Below are 17,892 nucleotides of genomic sequence, written 5' to 3'. Positions count from 1 at the left end.
TAAACCATCCAGTTATTCATCTGTTCATTTATTCAGCGAAAAAGGATTGAACCTCTATTTCATGCCAGTCCCTGTTCTAGGTGATAGGACCAAAACAGAGACCACTGACCTTACGCGCTTTACATTCTAGCAGAGAAAAGAGACAAAAATGAACATAATAAGCATGTATTTGCATTGCATATTAGAAATTGATAAATGCTGTGGAAAAACAATGAAATAGAGCAGGATAAGGAAAATAAGGAAAGGCAGTGGGCAGAAAGTGGAGGCCATGGAAATCACAGTTTTAATAAAATGATCAGGTATGTGTGATGTAGAAGGTGACATTTCACCAAAGGCCCTGAAGCAGGAGTATACTGGTGCACTCAAGTAATAGCAAAAGAGTTCTGGGTGGAACAGAGTAATCCCAGGGGAGGGGTGGAGATTACAGATGATGTAGGGTTTTTGGACCATAGTAAGGGCTTCAGCTTTTGCCCTGGGTGAAATGGGGGCCATGAAAGGTTTTGAGCAGAGGAGTGACATGACCACTCTTAATTTTTACAGCCTGCTGTGTGGCAAGGGGGAAGCAAAGAGGTCAATCGGAAGGCTCTTATATTAATCTTGGCGAAAGACAGTGGTGGCTCAGGCCCAAGTGGTAGCAGAGGAGGTGGTGAGAAGTGATCAGATTCTACATATACTTCAAAAATAGGACCAGCAGGATTTGCTAATCTATCAGTGTGCCGTGTGAATAAAAGAGAGAAGTCAAGGATATTTCCAAGGACTTTGCCATGGAAGGAGAGGAGTTCCTATCAGCTAAGATGTGGAAATCTGCAGGTTTTTTGGGAAAGGTTGAGTTCAGTTTTGAACATGCTATATTTGAGAGAGCACATTACTCATTTTTATCATAAATAATGGCTTCTTAATCTTTTTGTGGATCAAAACAAATTTTCGCTTTGTTGAGGTGAGGAAACCATTAAATAGAGGAAATATAATGGGACCTCTGGGTTTGATGGAATCTCTTCTAAAATATAGATGATGAGGAACTCCCATTATAGTACCATTCATTTAAGAAATCCCAGGAAGGCAAAACCTAATTGATTTTAGAGAGACCAAGACCGTCACAGTCTTGCAAAATATGTAATGCAGTATGTGTTTAACTTACATATCTATAGATTTTCTTTTTCTTACCGTTTTCACTCAACACTTATTTTTCAGGTCTGTCCATGTTTACTTCTCATACCTCTGGTATATGTTTGCAATTTCTAACTTCTGTGTCCTATTCCCTATTATGCTCTTACTCTGTTTTACTTAACCTTTCCCCTAGTGAGGGCCCCCATATTGCCTCCAGCTTCCCATTATCAACACTCTGATAACATGCGAGAAGCCTTCCCTGGGGTGTATGCCCAGGAGTGGATTGCTGGATATTAGGCATATGAATGTGGATTTCAGCATGTCCTGCCAGTACACTTCCCAGAATGGCTGCCTGTGATTGTTCAAATTCTCATCAGCAGTACATGATTACGCCCATTTATCTCAGTACTAGGCCTGTTTTAAACACTATATATATGTTATATATATTTCAAATTCATTGCATATTGCTTTTTATCATGTTATTTCATAATTTAAAAAATATTATGTCTGTAGTTTTTCCCCCCTTTTCATTTTGTATTCTCTTTATTTGCCTCATTTTACTTTTATTTTTGCTGATTAGTCTTGACAAGGGTGTGTCTTTTTTTTTAACATCTTTATTGAACTATAATTGCTTTACATTGTTGTGTTAGTTTCTGCTGTATAACAAAGTGAATCAGCTATATGTATACATATATCCTCATATCCCCTCCCTCTTGCGTCTCCCTCCCACCCTCCCTATCCCACCCCTCTAGGGGGACACAAAGCACTGAGCTGATCTCTGTGTGCTATGCGGCTGCTTCCCACTAGATATCTATTTTACATTTGGTAGTGTATATATGTCCATGCCACTCTCTCACTTCGTCCCAGCTTACCCTTCCCCCTCCCCGTGTCCTCAAGTCCATTCTCTACGTCTGCGTCTTTATTCCTGTCCTGCCCCTAGTTTCATCAGAACCATTTTTTTTTTTAGATTCCGTACATATGTGTTAGCATACGGTATTTGTTTTTCTCTTTCTGACTTACTTCACTCTGTATGACAGACTCTAGGTCCATCCACCTCACTACAAATAACTCAGTTTCGTTTCTTTTTATGGCTGAGCAATACTCCATTGTATATGTGTGCCACATCTTCTTCATCCATTCACCTGTTGATGGACACTTAGGTTGCTTCCATGTCCTGGCTATTGTAAATAGAGCTGCAATGAACATTGTGGTACATGTCTCTATTTGAATTATGGTTTTCTTAGGGTATATGCCCAGTAGTTGGATTGCTGGGTCATATGGTAGTTCTATTTTTAGTTTTTTAAGGAACCTCCGTACTGTTCTCCATAGAGGCTGTATCAATTTACATTCCCACCAACAGTGCAAGATGGTTCCCTTTTCTCCACACCCTTTCCAGCATTTACTGTTTCTAGATTTTTTGATGGTGGCCGTTCTGACCGGTGTGAGGTGATACCTCATTGTGGTTGTGATTTGCATTTCTCTAATGATTAGTGATGTTGAGCATCCTTTCATGTGTTTGTTGGCAATCTGTATATCTTCTTTGGAGAAATGTCTATTTAGGTCTTCCGCCCATTTTTGGATTGGGTTCTATGTTTTTTTGATATTGAGCTGCATGAGCTGTTTGTATATTTTGGAGATTAATCCTTTGTCAGTTGCTTCATGTCTTTTTTATTAAACTTTTCAAAAGAACTAGGATTTGGTTCTATTTATTTACTCAACTTTTTTGTCTTTATTCCAGTTTTACTGTCCATATTTGTACTATTCCTTTCTCCTTCTCTTCTTTCTCCCCTCCCCCATTCTCTGTTTGTTGCCTTTTTATCAGTTTCTTAAGTTAAACACGTAGCTCCATTTGATTCTAAGTATCTCTTTATTTCCTTATAATTTCGTCTTGTTCCACATAGTGTGTTTTTAGCCCCTTATCATTGATTTATAATTTTTTTTACACTATATTTGTTGAACATAGATCATATGATATTGATTTGGGGAAAATTTAATGGAGGCCTCCTCTGAGGCCTAGTTACATGGTCAGTTGTCATAAATTTTATATCTGTTTGAAAGGAGTATGCTTCTGTTGGTTACAAAAGTCTATATGTATTTACTAGTTTGAGCTTATTAATAACCACGTTATTCAAATCTTCTGTCTTAGCAAAAACGTCTGTTTGCTGTATCAGTTTCTGAGAGGGATATGCTAAGAGTATTCATTTCTAATTGTTTACTTACCTGCTGTTTTCCATGTTCAGTTAGTTGTTGCTTTATATATATTGAGGCTATATTGTTAAATGCATTTAAGTTGATAATTATTTTGTCTTACTGATTATTGAGTATATAATGCCCCTCCTTTGTCCCTTAGTCTTTTCTGCCTTGATTTTCTTTTTAACTTGTATTAAGATGGGCTGCTCTAGCTTATTTGGATTTGGATTTGCCTGGTATATTTATTTCCATATTTTATAATCAAGTTTTCTGTAACTTTTTGATGGACGATTTGTATCTGTAAAATTTTTGCTGAATATTGTCTTTATTTTTGTCTTTATTCAAAATCTGACAGTTTTGTATTTTGGTTGGTATGTTTTCCCATTTGTGTTTATTGTCATTATTATTCTGTTTAGAGTCATTTTTTCTTTCATGTTTTGTATCCGTCATACTTTCCCTCTTCCTTTCTTCTCTTTCATTGAATAGATCTGCCAGTTCAATATTTTAAAATTCTGTTTTATTATTCTTGTGGTCCCTACTAACTAGGATCCATACTTATATTTATGTTTCTTTTTTTTTTAACATTTTTATTGGAGTATAATTGCTTTACAATAGTGTGTTAGTTTCTGCTTCATAACAAAGTGAATCAGCTATACATATACATATATCCCCATATCTCCTCCCTCTTGCGTCTCCCTCCCAGCCTGCCTATCGCACCCCTCTAGGTGGTCACAAAGCACCGAGCGGATCTCCCTGTGCTATGTGGCTGGTTCCCACTAGCTATCTGTTTTACATTTGGTAGTGTATATATGTCCATTATGTTTCTTGATCAGCTATTAATCTTGTCAATGTCTATATCTTTTTCCCAAATGGTACAGTTAACTTAGCCTGTGCCTGTACCCTCTCTAGCTCATGCAGCAACCAGGGAAATTTGTAAGCAGCTTTTCCTTCTGTGAGATGTGCAGGGAGCACTGATGTCTGAGTCTCTACTGGTTGGCTGGGCTGCTTCTGTGACCAGGAGCCAGTGAAGCTGTTGACTTCTAGGGTGAACAGAGACGTGATTATTGAAAACAGACGTTTTGGCTGACCTGGGCCAGAAGGAACAGAAACCATAAAGCAGGCAAAGCCAGCAGTGCATGTGATAACCAGGGAGGCCAATGAGTTGGGTCTCTTGGGTTTCCTTTTTAAATAATCAATACGAAAGCATTGAATATATTTCCTTCCTGGATAGTTGTCTGTCCTACTTGTTAAGAGCAGATACCCCCATTGCCTTCTCCCTCTCCATGGGCTTAGAGATATTGCCTTTGTGACGCAAGAGTCCACTGGTGCACAAGGCTACTTTCTGAGACCTGAGTCTCATTGAGCCCTCTGAATGCAAGCATAGTCTCTAGTAGAGCATCTTGCTATACTCTCCCATTAGGAAAATTTTTACTGCTTAGGTAGAGTAAAGGTAGTTATCACTTCTTTTTCTACTCCCAAACACCTTGGACTCCTCTCTTTGCTTCACCTTCCACTTTCAGTTAATGTGCATAAGTCCTGTTAGCTCTACTGCCATATTCGCCTCTTTTCAACTGCACTGCTGTGATCCTCATTCAGGTCACCATTATCTTTCATCTGTACTATGCAGGTGGTCTCCAGGCTAATGCTGCTCTCCTTCTAGAGTCCCTTCCACAGAACGTAATCAAGTAACTTTTATTTTTATTTATTTATTTTATTTATTTTGGGGGGCTGCGTTGGGTCTTTGTTGCTGCGTGTGGGCTTCTCTAGTTGTGGCGAGCGGGGGCTACTCTTTGTTGAGGTGTGCGGGCTTCTCATTGCATTGGCTTCTCTTGTTGCGGAGCATGGGTTCTAGGCATGCAGGCTTCAGTAGTTGTGGCACGCAGGCTTAGTAGTTGTGCTTGTGGGCTCTAGAGCACAGGCTCAGTAGTGTGGTGCACAGGCTTAGTTGCTCTGAGGCATGTGAGATCTTTCCAGACCAGGGCTCAAACCCGTGTCCCCTGCATTGGCAGGTGCATTCTTAACCACTGAGCCACCAGGGAAGTCCCCCAAGTAACTTTTAAAAACTCAGATCAGAACTTGTTACTTTCCTGCTTAACAGCCTTCAATGATTTGCCATTACATTTAGAATAAAATACAAATGCTTTCCATGGCCTGCAAGGACCTACATGATCTGCTCCCTGCTTACTCTTCCAAACTCAGCTTATGCTACTGTTTTCCTCACTTGCTAGGCTAAAGCCACATTGGGCTTCTTTTTGAGTATGCCAAGCTTGCTTGTTCCTTCCTTAGGGGCTTTGTGCACATATTTCTTTTTGCGTGGAATACTCTGTTCCAGATCCTCACTTGGCTGGTCATTTAAGTCCAACCGAAACGTTACATTTAGAAGGCTTTCCACGATACCCAGCTGAAGGAGCACTATACACGCATACTCACAAACACACACATACACACTCACACACCCTATCATTCTGTCATATTACTGTCTTATTTTTTATTGCCCTTTCACTTTTGAAATTATCTCATTTATTTATTTATTTATTTATTTATTTATTTACTTACTTACTTACTTATTTGTTGTCTGTGTCCCGCATCTCCACTAGAAGGTCACTCCACAAGGGCAGGAACTTCATCTTGTTCCCTGGCACATGATGGCTACTCAGTTAATTTTTGTTGAATGGATGGATAGGTGAATGGATGCCTGGGTGGGGAGTAGACAGGAACACTTCCTAACCACATCCCACCAAGTGCACAAACAAGAGGACTTGACTGAGATCTTACGACCACACTGCAAGCTCTTTTCCACCCTGAACAGATCTTCAGTTTCTTTAGTGAGCACTCATCTGATGAGAGATTAGGCAGTCATTTCATTTCCATTAAACTCAGGGGGATGAGAAGGGCTGTTTAGCCTAGCTGTTCTGTGGTCAGGTGTTTAGTCATGTATGGTTACTGCCCGACAACCCACTCCTGCTCTCTGTCTCTGCCAGCTCCAAATTTGGAGCTTCTCTGTGTCTTTTCTCAGAAGAACAGCTGAGGCTTCCTCTGCTTCCTCTGCTGTAGTTTAATCAATGCCCATTTGTAATTTGTCTTGGAGAAGTTTGTTAAAGTCTCTTGTTCAGTGACTGCCAGCCATTCCTCCCACCCCCTTCTCTGTTTTCATCACAGGTATTGGTTTGTCTCCTTTTGTACCACTTTCCCATCATTTCAGTAGGTTTGTGGGAAGGAGAGTAGGTAGACATGCTTGTTCAGTCTTCCGTCTCAATCTGTAAGTCCTTTGCCTGAGTTTTTTTACTGTAGTGATGTGAGATACATAACGGTTTCTGGAGTAGACTTGGAGTTTACTTATTAATAAATAAGTCTGCCTAGTGCTCTCATACATCCCTGATTTCAGACAGGGAAATTTATTTAGACCTTTCTCTAAAAAGTAAGAGTTCATTTTACACTGCTGCATCTGAGCATATGTTCCTTCAGAAAGAGAGAAATGTCACTCCTGTCTTATATAGTTTCTTTTTTAAACTTTGCCATCTATCCTACAGGGATGGGGAGACACATCTGAATGCTCTGGCTTTAATTTAACAGGTCCTGGTAGAACAACCCCAACTCCTTGGCCCAGTTTGAGAGATTTCAGAGGTAGAGTTGAGAGAAGTTGAAGACTGGTTAGATAAGGGTTTTTTGGTCTTTTCTTTTTTTTTTTTTTTTTTTTTTTTTAGCTTTCAGGACATTGAGTGGTGTATGAGGGAAAGAACAAGAAGAGGTCATGGATGATTTCTTGATTTCTTTTTTGGGAAGCTGGGGAGACAACGGTGCCATCATGGAGATTGAGACTGTAGTATTAGTAGCTGGTTTTGGGAGTGGGTGGGGAGGATAGATGGAATTATTTTAATTATAGATATGCTGTTTTGCAGTACCTGTGGGTCATCCAAATGGAAATGTCTAGTAGGCTTTGGGACATACAGACCTTGAGCTCAGGAGAGAGACCTGGGCTGGTGGAAGTTCTGGCAATGATCAGCATGGAAGATAATTAAAACCATGAGCAATGATGGGATCATATATGGAAGAGTGAATATTTAAAAAGAGGTTTGGGGGAGAGTGCAGAATAGTTTGATCAAAGAAGACTTGAGAAGAAGTGACCGGTGAACTAGGAAGAAAATCTAGGAGCATGTTGTGCTGTGAGAACCATAGCAAGAAAGGAACATGAATATGAGATCTAGACAGTTCTTAGTGCAGTACTTGTCACACATTAAGTATCTGGTAAATATTTATTATGGAGACAATATTTGTCACATTTTACTCCGAAGAGGTGGTTGGTAATTTGGCAAAAGCAAGATCAGTGGGATGTAGAGGGTATAAAATAGATTGCATTGCATAGTCCGCTGAATGTGAGGTAATGTGTCTTCTGGCGACAACACTTTCAATAAACTTGTATATAAAAGGGAAAGAGAGGTGATGATACCTAGAAGGGAACACATAAGCAGTAGAAGACTTGAGCATGTTCAAATGATGGTGGAAAAAGACTGAGATGAAAGGCAAAAGTTGAACATATATTTGAAAGAGAGGGGATCGTTGCTAGAATGAGGTCCTGAGGAGTGCATAGTGATGAATTCCAGAGTGCAGGAGGGAAGGATTGACTAAAGGAGGGACCCCATGTGTGGCTGATAGAAATACGCAGGTGTATCTGGATGCAGATGGGATTTGTAGTGGAGGGGTAGGGCTGAAGAATTGAAGGGGGTCCTGCCTGTTGACTTGTTTTCTTGACTAATAGTTGACAAGATCTTCTGCTAAGAGTTCACTGGGAGGAGCTGGGTTAGAAGTATGAAGAGAGTGGTGGAGTGGGGGAGGGAAGTCACCAGGGAAATACCGAGGGTTACTGGGCAACATCGGCCCAGCAGAGGTTGGAGATCATTATATTTTAGTTGTTCCTCCAAACCTTACACTTGTGGCCTTTAGCCTGAATGTTGGGGCAGAATTGATAGACATCTGGGTGGATCAGAGGTCAGGTGTTGTTGGGTGAGTGCGATAGAAAGACAAGTCGGGAACTTGAGGGATTGTCAAGGAAGTGGTAAGGAGGTGAACTATGGGCTCTAGGTCGGGGAGGGGAGGGAGGGAGGGAAGGAAGAAGGGATGATGGACTCAGTCTTTTCTAGAGACAGGTGTCTTTTGAGTGCCTACAAGGTGCCAGCCCCAGTTCTAGGCACGAAGTACAGAGTGGACAACAAGACAGACAACAGTTACAGCTCTAATGGAGCAGTTATGATGAGGAAAGGAGACATGATGATAAAGGCAGTTACAGATTGTGGTGAATGCTATGAAGGAAGTAAAAACGCTGCTGTGATAAAGGGTACCTGGAGAGGGGCTAATTCAGATAATTGCTCAAGGAAGGTGTCCACAGGAGGTAACTTTATTTCTGAGGCCTGAAAGGTGAGAGAGAGCCAGCCACGTAAAGATCTGGGGAAAGACGTTACAGAGGAAGAGCTAAAGCAGAGACCTTGAGGCTGGAAAGAGTTTGGCAAGAATGAAAAGGAGGCCAGGTGAGTGAAAGAAAGGTTGGAACCAGGTGAATGTGAAAAGGTAGGCAGGAGCTGTGTCATCCAGGGCTGTGCAGGAAATAGTAAGGCGTTTAGTTTTCACTGTAAATATACAGTATGTAAAACTTAAACGTGTGTAAAACAAAGGAGGGATGTGATCTTACTGATGATTTTATAAGATTGCTGGGTACATTGTTGAGAATGGAGGCAGGGAGTCCAGGTGAGCAGTTACAGTAGTAGTGCAGACAAGAGCTGATGAAGGTTTGGAATTGGGGGTGGCAATGGAGGAGTGGATGGATTTGAGATATATTTGGACATAGAATCAATATGATTTGACTATTGCCAAATCCTATTGGCTCTACCTTTAAAATAGATTTAGAACCCGACACCTTACTATATCTACAGCCACCCCCTTGATCTCAACCATCATTATCCTACATTGGATTATAAGAGCCTTCCAACTGGTCTTTCTGCCTGCACTCTTGTACCCTTGCATCTACTCTCCACACAGCAGCTAGGATGAACCATTTGAAACATGTTACACCATGTCATTCTTTGGCTTAAAACCTTCATTCTGAATTTAAACCCTACAAGTGGCCTAGAAGACTCTACACAGTCCAACCCTCATTTCTGCTCTGTGTTCACTGTGGTCTAGCCACACTGGCCTTCTTCCTGTTTGTTGAACACGCCAGACTCACTGCCACCTCAGGATCTTTACTTGTGGAACCCTTCCCTGGAATTCTCCTCTTCCAGTCTCATGACTAGCTCCTTCACCCGCTTTAGTTTCTGCTTAAATGCTACCTTCGCAATCCCACCTTCCCACCTTCGCAATCCCACCTTCCCTGTGCTGCCTTCACCGACTGCTCTATTTAAAACGGCATCTGCCTGCCATGCCAGCATTCCCTAACTTTATTCATTTCCGGCTTTATTCATTCTCTTTAGAATGTGTCACCACTTGAGAGTCTCTCTTTATATTTATCTGCATATTTTCTATCTCCCTTCACTAAAATGTCACTTTCAGGAAGGCAGGGATTTTTTTTTTTTTTTTTTAGTCTGTTTACTACTGTTTCCCAGTAGAGCAGTGCCTGGCACTTAGTAGCCTCTCAATAACCAGTTGAAAAAATTAACCACTGAATGGATTGAATGTAGAAAGAAAGAAATTATATTGTCAAGGAAAACCTAGGAGTCCACAGGTTTTTTGTCTGAGCAGCTTCGTGATGGTCATAGCATTTGTGGAGAGGAGGACAAATAGGAGAGGAACAGATTTTCAGGGTAAAGCAGGGATTCTGCTTTGGCCATGTTAAGTTTGAAATGGCCTATTTTACCTCCAGGTAGAGATATCAGGAAGACAATTGGGTATGTGTCTGGAATTCAGGGGTGAGGAATTTGGGAGTTATCAACATATGTGGGAGTGAAAGCCATGGTACTGAGTGAGATCATGTGTGTAGAGATGTAGATAGAGAAGAAAGAAGGTTAAGAAGTGAGCCCTGTGGTCTCCAACATTGACAGGTTGGGTAGGGGAGAAGCATCCAGTGGCTTCTGAGAAGGAGCACCTGGAAATATAGGAGGAAAACCAGGAAAGTGTGATACCATGGAAGCTAGGAGAAGAAAAAAACTAAGAGTAATGGGAATGGCCTGAGAGAGATAAGGACCAAAAAAAAGTGGACAGGATAAGGCACCGGTGGTCTTAGTGAAATTAGAGAGGAAGTTTAGTGTGAGTAATTGTGTAAGATAACTAGAGACTGGTACATTCTGGTCAGAGAGTTGCATAGATGGGACACACTAGATGTCAAGGTCTGGAGTTTGGCTATGACCTTGGGTTACTTAATTGCAGTAGAGGGACAGTCTTTTCCTTAGAGACAGTAAAACAGGTGAGAATCTTGGATACTAGGTGGGATGTTTACATGGACTGTAATCATCTACACTGAGGGTAGGACTTGAGGTTCAGAGTGAGAATATGGAGACAGGTGCCAAAATCTTTAGTGTATGAGGATCTGTTATCTGGTAGAAAACACGATCAAAGGATGGTGGCCGGTGCTGGAGCATTATGGCGTGAGCTTCAGAGGACCAGAAACTGCTGCCCCAGGGCTGAGCAGTAATGGTCTAGATGTGCTTTGGGGAACTAGGAGAAGCCAGCCCTACATCCTGCTGGTACACATAAGTTTTGTGGGGGGAATTAACAGAAGCAGTGAACTCAGGCTCATGTTCTGTAAATAGCTTATGGATGTGTTGGGGAATTTGTATATCATGGACTCAGGTTTCAGGAGGATAGAGTGGAAAGACTTGGGGAGGAAAGAGAACCCTGGAAGTCAAAGTGATTACAGAGCAGTGTGGGGATGAATGTCAGAGGTTGAAGTACTGACCTTCTGCCTGTTGCTATAAAAGAATCTTTCATAATTGTAAACTTTCAGCCTGACCCTGTTGTGAGATGCCTGCCAGGGAGAGTATTTGTTAATAACTGTGCCCTAGATAACCAAATGAGTTAATCTTCTGACTAGAGTTATTTACCATTACCCATGTGAATGTGGAAGGGTGTCTGCCAAACACAGTTATTGTGGTTTTGGCATAAAAAGTCCTTTCTGACAGTAATTGTTGGCCAGTATATTTAGCTGCTCCTTGAGGCCACTCCTGGAACAGGAGAGCAATGCCATGTCATCACAGAGGGAAGGATGCTTATCGTCCTGTTTTCTGTTACCGGGCCTTCTTCCAAGCCATTTCAAATATGCATCAAATTGTTCAGATTTGTTCATGATTTCAGGGCTAGGGCACAGCCCTGTTTGAAGCAGTTGAAGATGATAAAGAAAATGTTTTACTCAACGTGTTGCCTGTCAGTTTTGAGGAACGTTATAAATCATTCTTTTCCCCAAGACAGGATGAGGCTGACTTCTTCCCTGCCCTCTTCTCCAGCTTCACCCTCAGGGTTCTTGAAACTGCAGTTTACCATAGAGTTTAGAGTAAGGAAGTTTTACAAATGTACAATAACATAGATCAGACAGTGGTGCTATCAGATCCTTGCTTTTGGAAAGAAATGTTCTTAGATGTCTTAAAGCGAGGTAAAAAAAAAAAAATGTCACTGAGAAAGGTAGAGGTTGAAGAAGAGAATCTTTGAAGATTCCTAAGGTATGACCAGGGCTGTCCTTGTTTTATCTTTAACGGATTGAGTAACAAATGCAAGAGGAAGTTTTATACTGAAAATATTTTTGTTAGGATCTGTATAAATGCAAAGCTCGTCTAGAAATTTTTAAGGAAAATTTCCTTCTCTGTAATGAACTGAGCATACTTTTGACAAGAAAAGTAGATAATTATTTAGGTAACCTTCCAGCCCTTTGAGTTTTGGGGTCATACCGAGCTGTCATTGGATGATTCACTGTCATGCTGACAACTGTTACTTTCCTCTCCAGTTCTCAGTGATGAATGTATTTACATCATGTGCTCAGTTCAGTGAAGAACTAGTTAACTGGTGATTTAACTAACTGTCCATGCATATCATGTATTGGTCATGTTACTTTGCAATAGATGCAGCTTAATATTTTCCTTTAGATTAGATCTGAAAATGATGTTTTCTTATTAATGTATGTTTAAGCTTCTCAGGACTGCATTTTAGAGTGGTCTGTGTAGCTGGAACTCTCATGGGCCTCTGAGGACACTGGTAAACAATTCATTTTTCCCTTTCATGGCCCTTAGTGTCAGTAAAAATCAATGACAAAATAGTAAGCATGCAATACAGAGTGTCTTTTCTATTTTCTGTTTATGCCTTTATTTGAAACTGTAATTAAATGATGTCAAACTTGCAACTATAAGAAAATAGTATCTGCTGTTTGAATATAATACAGGCCAAATTCTATAAACTTTAATTAGGCCAAGCTTGCATTGAGCTCAGTAGGAATCTGGCTGAGGATCTCTTTTAATTACCTCTGCCTTAAAATATGTAAGAATTTTCACATTGCTTTTCTCACTCAAAGAACAATGCATGGATAGCTAAACTAATAAAATGTTTAAATAGATACAAATCAAACTTGAAAAGTTTAAACTGTTGTTTTCATCCTGTAAGTCAGCTGAGAAAAAGCATACAGATTGTAGTTCTAAATTATGTCCATAGAGTATTTCAAATCCAGTAAATTAACTCTCCTTTTTTTTCCTATTTGAGCTCATAAATGTTAACCTCAGAAGTGCCTCAAATTCTTCCATTGAAATAAAGTTGAACTGACAATAGCCAGATGATGTAAAATTGAAACTGAAATTCTATCCTTGGCCCATCCCATGTTCTTCCCCCTAGGTATTAGAGGAATCATAGGAGAGTTAGTGTTTTCATTGTATGTGAACTGTAATATTTGGGCAAAACAGGGCATATAAATTTCTTACTGCCAGGAGAAAGCAATTACCAGTGCAGAGAAGATAGCTGGCAATAAATAAACAGAACTATGCTAGATAGGACCTTAAAGATTTATTTAGAATGACTTAGCTTATAGAAAACAGGCCTTTATGTTTATCATATGCCTTCATTCGAGTTTCTTAGTAGAAAGGCTAATTATGTCACCAAGCTATTTTTTGTACATTATTTCAAAATAAATAAATGAATTGGGATATGTTATACCGCGCAGTTAAACCCCTGAAGGAAACTTAGTCGCACACAGCGAAACAAACAAATAGCGCTTTGAAAATGCAGTGTATCTGGTGTTAACATGCAAGGATAATGACTGACATTTATCAAGCCCCGGATTGTGTCTGGGTGCACTGTGAGCTAGGTATTATCCTCATCTTGCAGATGAGAAAAATCAGCTCACCTGGTGCCAAGAAACTCCACTGTCCCTGAATGGGAACCCGATCTATCTGATTCCAAAGGCAGTGGTGCTCTTGACTTTTGTATACCACCTCCCCCATGTTGAACCCTTTCCAGCAGCCCCACTGATAGGTGCGGTGCCTTCTCTTTTATTTTGAAAACAATATGTCATGGGAATCTTTGTGGTTCTGGAGAGGAAGCAAGAAGGAATTTTATGACAGAAGAGTTTTCCTGTTAGGTGGTCTCAGCTAAGCCTAACCCTTAACCCTAGCTCCAACGTCAACCCCAATCCCAGCTATAAGGGTTAGAGAGGGAGGGACTTAGAGGCAATTTAACTCGGAAGCATCCTTCAAGGTAAGATAATAATTCTTATAGCTCTTCACACCACGTCTGTCAGCGGCCTTACTCTCTGGAACTCAAATGGAGGAAAATTGGGACTCTAAGATGTGGTTCATCTGGGATTAGCTATTATTATCTTGTCATCATTATCAAATTCAAGTGCAGTATATTAAAATCTATTAACTCACATTAATTTTGGAGGAAATTCTCTAAATGTTGTCTAATCAGACATTGCTAGCAATATTTTAAGGAGCTACAGAGTCAAACCCCCAACAGGAAGAAGTAATTTGGCTTCAAAGGGCAATTAGAAAATAGGAAAACAAATTAAAGTCTAACTGATAAAAGTCGAAGTCTTCATGACTTGAGGAATTACAAATGAAAAGTACATCTAATGAGCTTCCTATGTTTGAGGAAGCAACTTTAAAAATGTATAAAAATTTAATATATGAAAAAACAGCCTCACTACCCAGAATTAATTATAAATAATAATAAATAGTAGTAAATTAATAATTAATGGTTTTTATCATAAAACAATATAAAGCAAAAAATAAAAAATAAAAACAATATAAAGCTATAGACCCCATGTGACTACCACTCACACCATTCACCTCCCCTTAGGTACCAGCAACTTTGTTTTTTCAGTTTGCTTTCATATATTTCCATAAAATATACCCATAAACAATATGTAGAATTGTTTTGTGCGCCTTAAAAAATTTAATTAAATGTTATATTCTCCAGTCTGTTTCTCTAGAGTATTTCTAGAGAACTCAAAACTGCTTGATGTTTGTCTACATTAAGATATATTAAGCTTAACTCATTCCTTTTGCCTGCTGAATAGCATTTTGTCATGAGTAAACCTCATTTGATCTATCCATTCTACTATTTATGACAGTGCTCCTCATCCTGTGTGAATATCCCAGTATGCAAATCCTCAGAAATATGTATGAACGGGCTCTAGGAAACAGAGCTGGAAGAGGAAGTATTGGGTTGTAGAGTAGGCCTTTTTCCATTTTACTACAGTCTGCCGAACCAGCTGTGTGTGTGAGATGCTATGTTTTTCAAATGTAATACCACTATAAAACTCATTTTATGAAGACCTTTTGTTTTTGAAACTTATTCCAGTTAACCAGGGATTGGCAATTTAAGGCCTGCAGCCGAATCTGGTCTCCTGCCTGTTTTTGTAAGTTAAGTTTTGTTGGAACCTAGCCTCACTCATTCATTTATGTACTGTCCATGGCCGCTTTCATGCTGTAATGTCAAAATTGAGTAGTCACAAGAGAGACCATATGGCTCGCAAAGCCCAAAGTATTGGCTCTCTGGCTCTATACAGAAAAAATTTGCTGACCTGTGAAATTATAGTATTACCTACTGTCACTCCGTTTACTGTTTTGCTTTTTAAATTATCTAATATTCAGCTACATAAGTAAATAAATAAGATGATTTCAGAATGTGATAGAAGCAATGGAAAATGGTGATGTGAGTGCAGTGATGACATCAGATAGGTGGTAGAGAGAGTCTGGGAAGATGCCATATGGGCTGAGACCCAGGAGATACAAAAACCAAGGCTCAGAGAGGTTATGTAATGTGTACAAAGTCACACAGGTAGTAAGTGGTAGAAGTGAGATTTAAACTCATGAATAACTCCAAATATAGAGGGTCCTTTGCTCTGTAATATAGCTGTCTTCATGTATTCATGCAAACACAATACCAAGCAGATAGGTAAGTGTTATAGCAGAGAAGCATAAGCAAAATGGTTTAGTTCTCCTAGACTTGGCAGGCCAGAGACAGTGTTCTGATGTGTTGAAATTTGGAATCAGTACTGATTTGAATCATAATCCCGGCACTAACTTGGCTGAATGACTTAAATTTGCAGCCTTCATTGTTGTTTGGTGGGGCGGGGGTGGGAGGGAGCTGTCTGTAAACTGAGGAGGTTGTTTGGATGATCTCCACGAGCTCTTCTGGCTCTCACTTTCTATGATGCTGTGACTTTAGGAGGTGGCATTTGATCTGGGCTTTGGAGAGTGGGGTGATTTTGACAGGCTGCCTTGTAAATGAAGCGAAAAGGTATTCCAGGTGGTAAGAACAGTTTGAGCAAAAACACAGTGTCTAGGAACTGTAGAAAGAATTCCGGGGATGGTGTATAATAGTCTGATCCGACTAGGCTAGAGTTTAATCTGTAGAAGATGGGGAGGAGGCAAGAGGCATCTGGCACTGAGCTGAGGGCCTGAAAGTTATGCTTAGGAGCTGGGATGCTTTTCCTTGGAATTAGAGGATTTAAAAGGTCCTCTGTCTTTTCTTGAGCGTCCCTGTCCAGTGACCGTCCTCTCTCTCTATGAAGTTCCATTGATGGAGACTTTATAGACCATCTATTCATTTTCAGACAGCTCTAAGTATAAGAAAATTCTTCCTTACATTGAGTCAAAGCTTATGGGTTCTAGCTATACCTTTTCTAAGGTACAGATACTGAAAGTCATTGGAAGATTTTAAATGGTAGAGGAACATGTTCAGGGATATGTGACCCCAGGGCCTGAAGCAGGCCAGTGAGAGCACACATATGACATGTACCCCAAAGGAAGAGTACTGTTAAAAGCCTTTAAAAAGCCTTCCATTCATCAAATATGTGTTGAGCACCGATGATGGGTCAGTCAGTGACCAAGAACCTAGTGATAAGACAGAGTTCCTGCTCTCACACTCTTCCCAGGCTCATGGGGAAGATGGACCAGCAGACCATTGTGACAAGGACTCTGGGAGTTTGGGGCAGGAGTACCTAACCTGGCAGATGGAGGATAAGAGGTCAGGAGTCAGGGGTGGGCAGGTAAGGGTTCCTGGAAGTTGAGGACCTGGCCAGATTGACCCAGGAGGCCGAAGGAAGAGCACCCAGGGAGAGGGAGCACACAGGTAGAAATATGAGTGAATGTGGCTTGTTTAAAGAACTGAAAGCCATTCTATGGCGAGACGTGGTGTGTGTCTAGTAAATGGCTAGAAGTGAGGCTGGCCGGTAGACAGGGACTGGTCACAAGGGGCTGTGTTTGCCATGCTAAGGACTTTATATCCTAAATTTGATGAGAAGCCAGTATTCTTTTTTGTTCTTTTTTCTCCCTTTTTATTGAAGTATAGTTGATTTATAATATTGTGTTAGTTTCAGGTGTACAGCAAAGTGATTTAGTTAATACAGATACATATACATATATATATATATATATATATATATATATATATATATATACACACACACACATATATATATTCTTTTTCAGATTCTTTTCCATTATAGGTTATTACAAGATATTGAATATAGTACCCTGTGCTATACAGTAGGTCCTTGTTGTTTATCTGTTTCATATATAGTAGTGTGTATCTGTTAGTCCCAAACTCCTAATTTATCCCTACTCCCCCTTTTCCCCTTTGATAACCATAAGTTTGTTTTCTATGAGTCTGTTTTATAAATAACTTCATTTCTATCATTTTTTTTAGGTTCCACATATAAGTGATATCATGTGATATTTGTCTTTCTCTGTTTGACTTACTTCACTTAGTATGATAATCTCTAGGTCTGTCCATGTTGCTGCAAATGATATTATTTCATTCTTTTTTATGGCTGAGTAATATTCCATTGCATATATACCACATCTTCTTTATCCACTCATTTGCCAATGGACACTTAAGTTGCTTGCATGTCTTGGCCATTGTAAATAGTGCTGCTGTGAACATTGGGGTGCATGTATTTTTTTGAATTCAAGTTTTCATCTTTTCCAGATATATGCCCAGGAGTGGGATTGCTGGATCATATCAGTAACCCTATTTTTAGTTTTTGAAGGAACCTCCATACTGTTCTCCATAGTGGCTGCACCAATTTACATTCTCACCAACAGTGTAGGAGGGTTCCCTTTTCTCCACACCCTCTCCAGCATTTATTATTTGTAGACTTTTTGATGATGACCATTCTGAGTGGTGTGA

The 17,892-nt window shown here is 40.1% G+C and overlaps 1 protein-coding gene across 10 annotated transcripts in view; it reads left to right on the top strand.

Annotated features, from left to right (window-relative positions):
- ST7 (suppression of tumorigenicity 7) overlaps positions 1–17,892 on the top strand; it is a 263,596-nt gene that overhangs the window by 184,741 nt on the left and 60,963 nt on the right. The gene's annotated exons all lie outside the window — the stretch shown is intronic.

Source organism: Balaenoptera ricei, chromosome 9 (assembly GCF_028023285.1).
Source record: "Balaenoptera ricei isolate mBalRic1 chromosome 9, mBalRic1.hap2, whole genome shotgun sequence".
NCBI classification, from domain to species: Eukaryota; Metazoa; Chordata; class Mammalia; order Artiodactyla; family Balaenopteridae; genus Balaenoptera; species Balaenoptera ricei.
The sequence above is the reverse complement of the archived record's forward strand: the minus strand, read 5'-3'. Positions and strand labels throughout refer to the sequence as shown.